The sequence below is a fragment of the Ixodes scapularis genome, unplaced genomic scaffold, assembly GCF_016920785.2.
Source record: "Ixodes scapularis isolate PalLabHiFi unplaced genomic scaffold, ASM1692078v2 PGA_scaffold13__105_contigs__length_92229423, whole genome shotgun sequence".
In the NCBI taxonomy this organism is placed as follows: Eukaryota; Metazoa; Arthropoda; class Arachnida; order Ixodida; family Ixodidae; genus Ixodes; species Ixodes scapularis.
Window position 1 is genome coordinate 53,650,934 of NW_024609839.1, and position 10,335 is coordinate 53,661,268.

Sequence of the window (10,335 nt, forward strand, 5' to 3'; positions counted from 1 at the left end):
GAGCTACTCATGGACCAGGATGAAGCTGAGGACGCGGCAGGCGGAAACTCGGAGGGCAGCCAACCTCAGAGGCGGGCCGAGACCACCGTGGTCGTCTTACCACCCGAGACGTCTACCACGGCCGAGCTCCCCGCAGATAACACGGACACCCCGAAACCGGTAGGCGACGACGTCGCACGCGTTTCGGCCCTCCAGGGGGACGAGCGCGGGCACGACTACACCCGCCGGGAGTCGACCCTGGCTGCCGTTGAAAGGGAGAACGACCAGAAGGACGGCGAGATGGACGCCCTGAGCGGCTCTGCCAAGCGTTCCCTGGAACCGACACCAACCCAGGAGCCCGTCAACCGCAGAACCTGCAGGAGAGGGTGCTCCAGAGGTGGCAGACGGTGACTTCGAAGAGGGGCCGACGTCAAGCCCCCCCTCAAGGACCACCGGAGGGCCACGTGCCGAGGGCTCCATAGTGAAGGAACTGTACTGTGGCTGAACAATATTGCTTAGGCGGCCTAGTACAAGTAAGATTGTTGTATTTTTTGTATGTGTTTACCTGTTTGACTTAAGTGGCTTTTTGTATCGTAGCATAGCCTTCTCTCTATTTTAGCTCCGTGATAGTAATATGTCTCTTAGTTTCGCCACTTTAAACGTCCGTGGGTTGGCCTCGTCGAGGAAGCAGTACCAACTGCAGCGTCTGGTAGAGGACGAGCAGCCGGACTTTCTTGCGGTGCAAGAAACTAAATTGCAGACAGAGGAGAACATAGAGAGAGCGCTGAGGCCTTATCTCCGGCGATATGAAGTTGCCGCTAGTCATGCTGCGGGTCGGTCGGGGGGTTGTTTTCTTTTTTTAAGAAAGTCCGTGAACTATGAAAACTTGCAAGTTGTTATCGATGAGTGCGGGCGGTTCATTTCTTGTGATTTCACGCTGTCAGACGTCCAGTGGCGAGTGATATGTATCTACGCTCCCAATAACGCGAAGGATAGAGAAGTCTTTTTTCAATTTCTACGTAATTATCTAGAGTGTGACAAAGTGATCGTGTGCATGGGTGACTTTAATTGTGTCTGTGACGAGCGGGATAGTACTGGAGCGGCCACGAGTGGTGACAGCAGTTCGAGACTTTTGAAAGAAATTGTAAATGTGTGGGCTCGAGGACGTCGGTGCCTTATGCACCATAAGAAGTGGCGTAAGGTATACGCATTTTCAAAATAGGTCACACGCTCGTTTAGATCGTATTTATGTTACAGTTGACGTACTGCGCACTGTGCACGGCTACCGTGTCCAGCCCATTTCTTTTACTGACCACTGCCTCGTAAGCGTAAAAATTGGCAGGAAAGAAAGCAGAGCGTCTCGTTTTAACTGGCAGCTTTGGAAATTAAACCGAACACTGTTGAATGATAAACTTTTTGCAACCACTGTCGCTGAGCTGTTGCGGGGTGTGGTCGAAAAAGAGACTTGTATCAGAGAGGCCTGGGAAGGATTCAAAGAGGGAGTTAAGTCGGCCGCGGTAGAAAGGGCCAGTAACATCACATTCCAAGCTCGAGCTCGCGAAAGGCAGTTGAAGCAAGACCTTAACGCATTGTGTCGAGTAGAGTGTGAGCGCCCTGGAACTTGCGGCGATGACACTTGGCACATCAAGATGGAGTTGGATCAAATATACAAAGAAAAGTATAAAGGTGCAGTCGTGCGGGCACGCTCGGAGAAAATTCTGTTGGGAGAACAGCCGACTAAGCGAGCTCTGGCTGAGGAAAAGAAGTATGCCCTGACTCGAGAAATAAGAGAAATAGAATATAAAGGGAAAATTAGCAGCGATAAAGATGTTATAGAAGAAGCTTTTGTTGAGTGCTTTGGGAAACCTTTTGGGGAAAAACCGACTCCCGTAGGATTTCGTAAATTTACAGATTTTTTGTCACTCATGCCCAAGTTGGATGAGGAGGTTACAACGTGGCTCGAGGGAGAAATCACGCTAGGAGAGGTTGAACAAGCAATAGATTCGCTAGCGAGACAGAAAACCCCGGGGCCTGATGGGCTTTGTGCAGAATTTTACCAACCCTTTAAAAATGCCCTTAGTCCCGTACTGTTGGCCGTATTTAATGAGTCATTCGAAAATTTCTGTCTACCGCGTTCCTTTGTAGAGGCCCACACCATACTGATACCGAAGTCGGAGGACTTGTCGAAAAGGCTCAGCGTGACGGGATATAGGCCGATTACATTATGTAACATAGACTACAAGATTTTCACTAAGATTATTACGCGTAGGCCTCATCGGGGATCACCAGACATGTGGCATTAAAGGGAGGTCCATTCAAACTAATATTCATATCGCGAGAAGCATTTTTGAAGCTGTTGGGTGGGATAAAGTGGCAATGATACAATTAGACTTGGAGAAAGCGTTTGATAGAGTTAGGCGTGATGTTCTAAAGAGTATTTTATCGCATGTTAATGTAGGCAAAGTTGTCCTAAAGGGCGTGGATATGGCGTACAAAGGTTGTAACACCAGGCTGGTGTTAAATAATAATGTTTCTAAGAAAATTGCAGTGCTTTCGTCAGTCAGACAGGGATGTCCCCTTTCGCCCTTACTATTTTCTCTGTACCTTGAACCTTTCTGTGTGAGCGTGATAGCTAGGAAGAATATCCGGGGGTTTCTTTTCAATAATGTTGAAGTTAAAGTGTCCGCATACGCTGGCGATGTGGCTATTTTTTGTAAAGACGAAGAAAGCGTCATGGAAACGGTCGTCCTCACGAAATAATATTGTAACGCCACAGGAGCGGCAGTGAACTGGGGGAAATGTTGTGGGGTGTGGCATGGGAGGTGGGCTTTAAAACCGCATTACTTTGCAGGCTTTAATTGGGAAGCGACGCCATGTACATATCTTGGGGTGCCCTTGGAATATTACAAAGTTAGCACGCCGTACTAGACGGAGCTCGCAAAAGATTTAAAGACGAAGGCGGACACTTGGGTCAGTCGGAACTTGTCAATTTTTGCACGCGCCACAGTGTGTAATGTTTTTTTGATCGCAAAGATCTGGTACATTATGCAAGTTTTGGCATGTACACGGATGAGTATCCAAAAGTTCCATAGGGTGTTCGCCACTCTCATCTGGAAGTCCGGGTGGGAGAGGATGAGAAGAGATAACCTTTTCCGGAGCGTCAAGTCGAGAGGCCTTGGCCTCTCGCATCTTTTCATCCGTAAGATTGTTTCGCGCTTCTTTTTCCTACGCGACCAGAATCATCCCTTCCTACGTGCAATTATCCAGGTGAGACTGGCGAACACTTTGCCGGCAGTGTTGGTGACTAGTGAATGTACTGAACCCCCTTGTTTTTCTGGTTATTTGAAAGAAGTGAAAGACGCTGTATTGTTTTTGCGAGCGCGTTTTTCGATGGACTACCTGGGTAGTGTCACTAAAAAGAAGCTCAGTCGTGACCTGATTGAGCTCCTTTTCCCTGCGCCACTGTATAGATCGGTGTACAGCCAACGTCCGGGTCAAGATGTGCTCCAGCGTGTGAAAAGGATGTGTGTTCCACCAGGGGTAAAGTCCTTTTTCTGTAAATTGCACAGCGAGATATTGCCAGTCAAGCCATGGCTAAGAGATAAAGGAATCTTTGTTCCGTGGTCGGTGGATTGTCTCCTGTGTAAGACACCAGAAACCATCGAACACGTTTTTATTTATTGTTGGGATGCTGTGTTTTTTTGGGACATTCTTCAAAGGACCCTGAAAAAAGATTTTATGTTGTCCCCGGAGACCATTAGCTATTTACCTGTTGAAGAAAGTGACACTGTGCCCTATGACCTTTTTATGATACTCGGCCTGTTTAGTATTTGGAAAACAAGGATGGAATTTCGGCATGCTGACCCAAAAATTAAGTCTGTACAGAAGCATTTTATCGATATTGTAAACGAGGTTCAAACGGTGTATTGCAGAACACCAGAAACTACGCCTGAGTGGGCACACTTGTTCAGTAAAATTAAGAACATGAGAGAACTTTAGTTCGCCCACAAGTCGCTGGGCGTGAGCTCCTTCTAATGACATAGCATTCTGTGCTGCAATGTTGAGTTCAATAAAGAAAAAAAAAAAAACTTTGCATTTAGGGTTGTTCCAGTCTGCTCTGGAAGCTGGCTTCTCCTAAAAACAACCGTGGGAAAATATTTTTCGCTGAACTTTGCATTTTGGGTTAAGCTCCAGTCTGCTCTGGAAGCTGGCTTTTCCTAAAAACCACTGTGGGAAAATATTTTTCGCTGAACTTTGCATTTGGTGTTAAGCTCCAGTCTGCTCTGGAAGCTGGCGTGCTCAAATCACTATGGTGTTGGTAGAAAGTCAGGGCCTGGGAATTGACATCTCAAATAAAATAATTGAAATGCAACAAAGCTCTTACCGAAAACACTTTATTTGGATGCAAATTTAGTCATACCGATTAAAGCGAATTTAATATTGCCCTTTCGTAAGTCGCCTCCAGGTGGCGCTAGCTCCCCACTATTATCTGAAAGTAAGTTTCTCCTTGAGACGGATAGGTTTGTTTTGCCGACCACATGACAACACAAGCAATTGTGAAACTGGTAATAATCACTGCGTGACAGCTTCTGGTTTCTCTCTGCGAGATATGGCCGGTGCGTTCAAGTCAGGCCTCGCGCTGGTAGAAATATCAGAGAAAACAAACTTCTCACTGAAGACCTGAAATCGCACAGAGCGCTCTCCCAAAACACTTCATTCGGGTGTCTTATTTAATCGCGCCAATTGTGACTAATTTAAGTATGCCCTTTCATAAAAAGCCTACTTTGAGAAGAAGTTGTAGCCTGCGGGTTATTTTATAGCACCCGATTTATTTGCTCGAGTATGTAAAAAGACGTCGTCCAGTTTATGCTCTTACCTTTGGTAGATACTTCTCTTGCATGTCCACGAACCTATTTATTTTTTTTTTTCTCACCACTACTACTTCGTGTCCTAGGTTGCCCGACGGGCTGGTAGACCAAGCCCGCATACTCACCATTTCATCTAAACTGCTCATCAGTTTTTTTTTTTGTGCATATGCATTACAAATAAACGGACTGGTTTCTTCGAAGTACTAAAATCTTTAAGGCTCAGGAGCATATCATGAAGCGACAGTCCTTGCTATTAAAAGCCTTCCTCGTCCGTGTATTGATATACTCACCTCCTGCAACATTAGCATCGGAGAGATTCAAACAAACAAAAAAAAAAGCTGCACATACATTGAATCTTTCTGCATTGCAGTTTGGTTTTATCTCACAAAGAAAAATGACCAAAGAAAGCTGTTCCATGAGGATAATTGCATGTGCAGGGAGAAACCAACATTTGCAGCTGTGTAACATTTATTGACGTCAAATGGGAGAAAAAAAAAAAAAGGAGGAAGAAAAAGACGAGGTTCTATGGCCGTTTAGTGAAGAGTCCCAACGTCTGGGAGACTGCGGGTACAGGACCACTCGGAATACGTAACCTGCAAAAGAAAAAAAAATAACAAGACACCACCACAAACACACACCCCCCACACAGACAAAAACAAATAAAAAAAAACAAAACAAATTGCGCTAAATTCAGTTAGACCGCGGTACACGAGTTAAGTTGAAACTATCTCAAAACATATTTCTTTTTGAGATGAGGAACACACATAGGGGGACACATCGCACATCTTGGAAGGAAGCTCAACAGGGTGTCCAGCCAAGGTGGAACAGAAAAAGAAAGAAAACGAGTCTCCCGCAAACGTAAGCATCAAAGGAGCAGTTTGCAGAACCGCGGTGCGTGTTACGAAGTATCTTCGCAAACCAATTTACAAAAAATATGGAAAAAAAAGTAGAACAGGCATGACAATTGATACTGAGGATAATTACTTTATATGAGGAATTAAGTACATAAAAAAAAAACAAGAAGCTATCCTTTTTTTCTTGTCAGGTGTCTTCTTTTGGGTAACTGAAGTTCTCAATTTGACTAAAACTATGAGACTGGAAAACGCAAAAGAAAAATGACCCTCAGCGGTAGATATTCAGTTTGGTAAACTCAAACTAGGACTGCTAAAGGAATGTTACGCTTTATACATAACATATTGCCAAGGTTAAAAAAAGTCATTCACAACATGATCAAACTTAATTTGAAAAGCTGAGTGCTGCGACGAATGAATTGACCGACTTGTCAAAAATTATTGTTCCGTAAATAGCTATTGCACAGAGTTTAATAAATGTAACAGCTTAAATTTGGCGATTTATACGGATCAACTAGTGGTGTGAAAAAAAAAATGCAAGGGGTAGAGTTTGATGTTATATCAACTATGGTGCATAAGTAGTCATATCGTACGCGCTGAAAAAGAGTGGAATAGTTCTACGTTTTACGGCTAGCCTTCGACAGCGCTTTCAATGCGCCCTCTAAAGGTAAGGATGCATCGAAATTTAAAGCTTGTACACTTATCGTGTAAGCGGGCCAGACGTCGGGTGATGAAGGAGGTTATTTCAGAAAGGGTAGCGGCTTATATAGCCGAGGCGTGACGTGACTTGTCTTGTGTATCGGCTTGGTTCGGGACGTCACGATGACTCAGACTTGAGCTACGCTACATCTGCCCTCCATCCGATCGTCTTTCGTGCAAGGGGTACCGACGAGGTTCTTGACGTACTCTTGAGCTCCTCCGAGGTTCTGGAAGCTGTTCGACGTCTTGAGCGTCGGAGGCTTCAGAGGTTCCAGGAGCACCAGCTGTGGCAGGGGCTTGTCGTGCGGGGCCAGAGGCTTCAGAGGTTCCGCGTCGTGCGGGGCCGCTACCTCCCAGAGGTGCTGTCGGGTGCGGCGGACTTCGCGGCCGTCTTCGGTCTGCAAGATCGTCGAGCGAGGCGTGTTAGCTTGTCTCGGGACGGTAGCAGGAGCCCATGTTCGTTTGTCCTGTTCGTAGGTCGTGACCTGCTGTCCTCGTGACAACGTCGGCACGTCCCTGGCGCCGCTGTTATAGTACCTTCTTCGCCGTTGGTGGATCTCTTGTAGTCGGTTGTGGACGTCCTTGGTCGGCTCACTCTCTGACTCCAGGTGGCTTGTGGGCACGGAAAGCAGGGTTCGTGTCTGCCGTCCCATCAATCTCTGCGAAAGGGATTTAAGTATGTCATCCCGAGGGTTGTTCCGGCACTCCAATAGAGCCAAATAAAGGTCGAGAACTTTGAGGGAACATTTCTTAAGTAGCTTCTTTGCTTCCTGTACAGCTTTTTCTGTCATGCCGTTAGAGCGTGGGAGATACGGACTGGAGGTGACGTGGGTAATGTCTAGCTCCTCTGGGAAATCCTGGAATTCTATGCTGGTGAATGGTGTGCCGTTGTCGGTGACCAACCTCAGAGGTAGTCCGTGAACAGAGAAGACCTCCGCATACCACGTCTTAACAGAGTTCGCAGTGGTGCGCAGTAGTTCTCGAATGTAAAAAAAAAAAAAAGAATAGAAATCCACAATTACAGCGTCTCTCGGCCGCCATAGAAGAACCAAGTCTAGGCCCACGACTTTCCACGGCAGCGAAGGGACTTCATGGCTCAGAAGGGGCATTTTGGCGTTCCGTGGCTTATGAGTGCGACAAACCTTGCATGCCCTGCAAAACTGCTCTATATCCGCAGACATGTTTGGCCAGAGCACTACAGTCCTAGCCCGGGCATTTATCGTTTCCGCTCCCGCGTGAGCCGCATGGAGGAGGACGCATGCTTTCGATTTTCTTAGAGCTGCGTATGATTACCTTGTTGCTGCGAAATACCAGGCCATCTTGTGTGTGTACCTCCTCTCGGTACGTCCAGTATAGTCGAACCGCCTCTGGGACAGTTTGCTTGTCGTCTGGCTAGGTCGTTTTCGCGAAGTCACGAAGCTTGACGAGCGCAGTATCTTCGTTGGTAGCTGCTAGTAGATCTTTCAAACGTCGCTCGGAAGCTGAAACACAGTCAGGCACATTCACTCGAAACTGTTCGGCTTGTCCTTGCATTTGACTTTGCTGGAGAACTGTGACAGAGAATCCCCTAGGAATAGTTCTTTCCCCGGCTTGTATTGCGATTCGACAGGATAGCGTTGCAAGGACAATCGCATGCGTTGCAACCGCAGTGGGCACTGATGCAATCGGTACGGCGACGGTGATCCGCTTCCGCTGTCACACTTCACTGGCCAAAGATGTAATCATGAAATTATGTGCAGCCACGCACAATCGCCATCTCTTTTTTCAATTTGTGCGTAGCGTTGTTGCGAGTCAGTGAGTGAGCGAGCCAGACGAAAAAACGGAAGGGTGGCCGTCTTGGATAACCACGGCGCCAACCCCTAACTTACTGGCGTCAAACGAGAGCGTAACTGGCTTTTTTGGGTCGAAGCAGGAAAGAACCGGCGCCTTTATCAGTGCCTGCCGCAATGTTTCAAAGCTTTCTTGCCTTTTTTCCGTCCAGACCCAGGCAATATTTTTACGTAGCAAGGTCCGCAGCGGCGCTATAAGAGTGAGATGTTGGGAATAAAGCGCTGCACGAAATTAATTGTGCCGACCAAACTTGAGGCTCCTTACAGTTTTTGGGCTCCGGCATCTGCGGATGTCCTGCACCCGTTCTCGGTAGAGGCGCAGGCCTTGCGTTGTGGAAACGTGTCCCAGATGGCGGACTTGTTGCTGCAAAAAAATGCAAGTTCCTGGAGTTCAGTCTGCGGTTGTGTTCTCGGCACCGCGTCAAAAGCAGAGTCAGGTTATAATCGTGTTCTTTCGTTCTTCCCCACAGTAGTATATCATACATTACGACATCAACCTAAGGCAAGCTATCGATGCACTGCGGCTTGAAAGCTTTCCGAGGCAGAAGCGATCCCAAAGGGCATGCGAAGAAAGCGATAGCGCCCGCACGGCGTGCTCGTCGTGCAGAGCTTCGATCTAGTCTCCGTGAGTTTGATTTGCCAAAATCTGGACGCGGCATCCAAAGTGGAAAAGAACTTGGCCTTAGCAAGCCGCGGAGCGACATCCTCTAGCGTTGGCATGGGGTAGTTCTCGCGCAACAACGCTCTCTTAAGTGCTGTTGGATCCAGACAGATGCGCATCTTGTCCTTTTTAACAACTGTGACCATGTGGCTAGACCATTCTGTTGGCTCGTTTACCCTTGCTATGGCTACGTTTCCATGGATGCGACCATGGCGCATCGAATCGAGATGTGACCAGTCACGCGCCCGCGATCCTCCTTTCCCTTCCTCGTCTACCCAATCATAGGCGGTTAATCTCGATTCGATTCGCTACGATCGCATCCATGTAAACTCAGCCTATGACGCCCTGCTCCTCCATGCGCTGTATCTCCGCTGTCACCTTCTCCCGAAGAGCCACGGCTACTCTTCTAGCCGGCACGACGACACCCACGCTGCCGGGCTTGAGCTTTATTGCGTACTCGACGTCCTTCAGCTGTCCCGAGTCCCTTGAAGACTTCTGCAAAGGGTTGTGCTGGAGGGTAAAGCTCTTCGAGATTGACGTTCTGCACACGGCGTATAAACCCAAAACGTTCGGCGACTATACCACTTAAAAAGTCACCGGCACATTGTGGTCTACTACGAAGAATGTTTCTTCGTGTGTCCTGTTGTTTGCGGAGAGCAGCAGCTTTACTTTGGCCTGCGAGATGGTCTTGTGACCGAAGAAAGTAGTGAGCGTAGCGTTACAGCCTGGCTGGGGCTTTACCGGGAGCCTCGTCACGTCATGCCGCGAAATAACACAACAATGTGCACCAGTGTCCAACTTGCAAGTCACTGACTGACCCTCTATCTCGACGGTTGCGCTTCACTGGTTTGTCGCGATTGTGTTAATTGACAAATAAAGCCTCCATGAAAAAAATCTTCGTCATCTTCAAGGCGCAGTTCCCGAAGATTTTTCTTTTCTTTTCTTTGTTCGCCTTTTCTTTCGTTGCTCGCGAAGTTTCTGACGACTTTCACGATTGAGCAAAGTGATTTAGCCTTCCGCGTTTGTTGCACGATTTTCCTTACGTGGGACAAGCACGGTGCTCTGTGTAACCCCATCTACTGCATGGTTTAACGCTCGCTGCGACGGTGTTCACTCTACTTTGTTTCACTTTAGGCCCGAGCGCGGCCGATGGTATGAGCCGAAGGGCAAACCAAACACCGTAAAAAGCGCAACGTCATGGCGTGCTCTCTGCGCTTGACAATCCGGCGGAGGAGCAGTACACAGAGAGGCGGCGAATACCGGCTGGTCCTATCAACTACAGAGAGCACGCCATGATGTTGTGCATCTTTCGCTGTTTGATTGGCCCTTCAGTTCATAACATCGCCCGCGCTCGGACCTAAGCTGAAACTGCTGAAACGAAGTATATAGTGTCGTGCGCGGCTTCTGCCGATTCACTTATTTCGCGGGACTGCTGTTTTTCTTGCTCC

General features: G+C 47.7%; 1 pseudogene; it reads right to left on the minus strand.

Annotated features, from left to right (window-relative positions):
- Positions 1–6,525: 6,525 nt before the first annotated feature.
- Positions 6,526–9,244, minus strand: LOC121045948 (annotated as a pseudogene).
- Between the last annotated feature and the right edge of the window lie 1,091 nt (positions 9,245–10,335).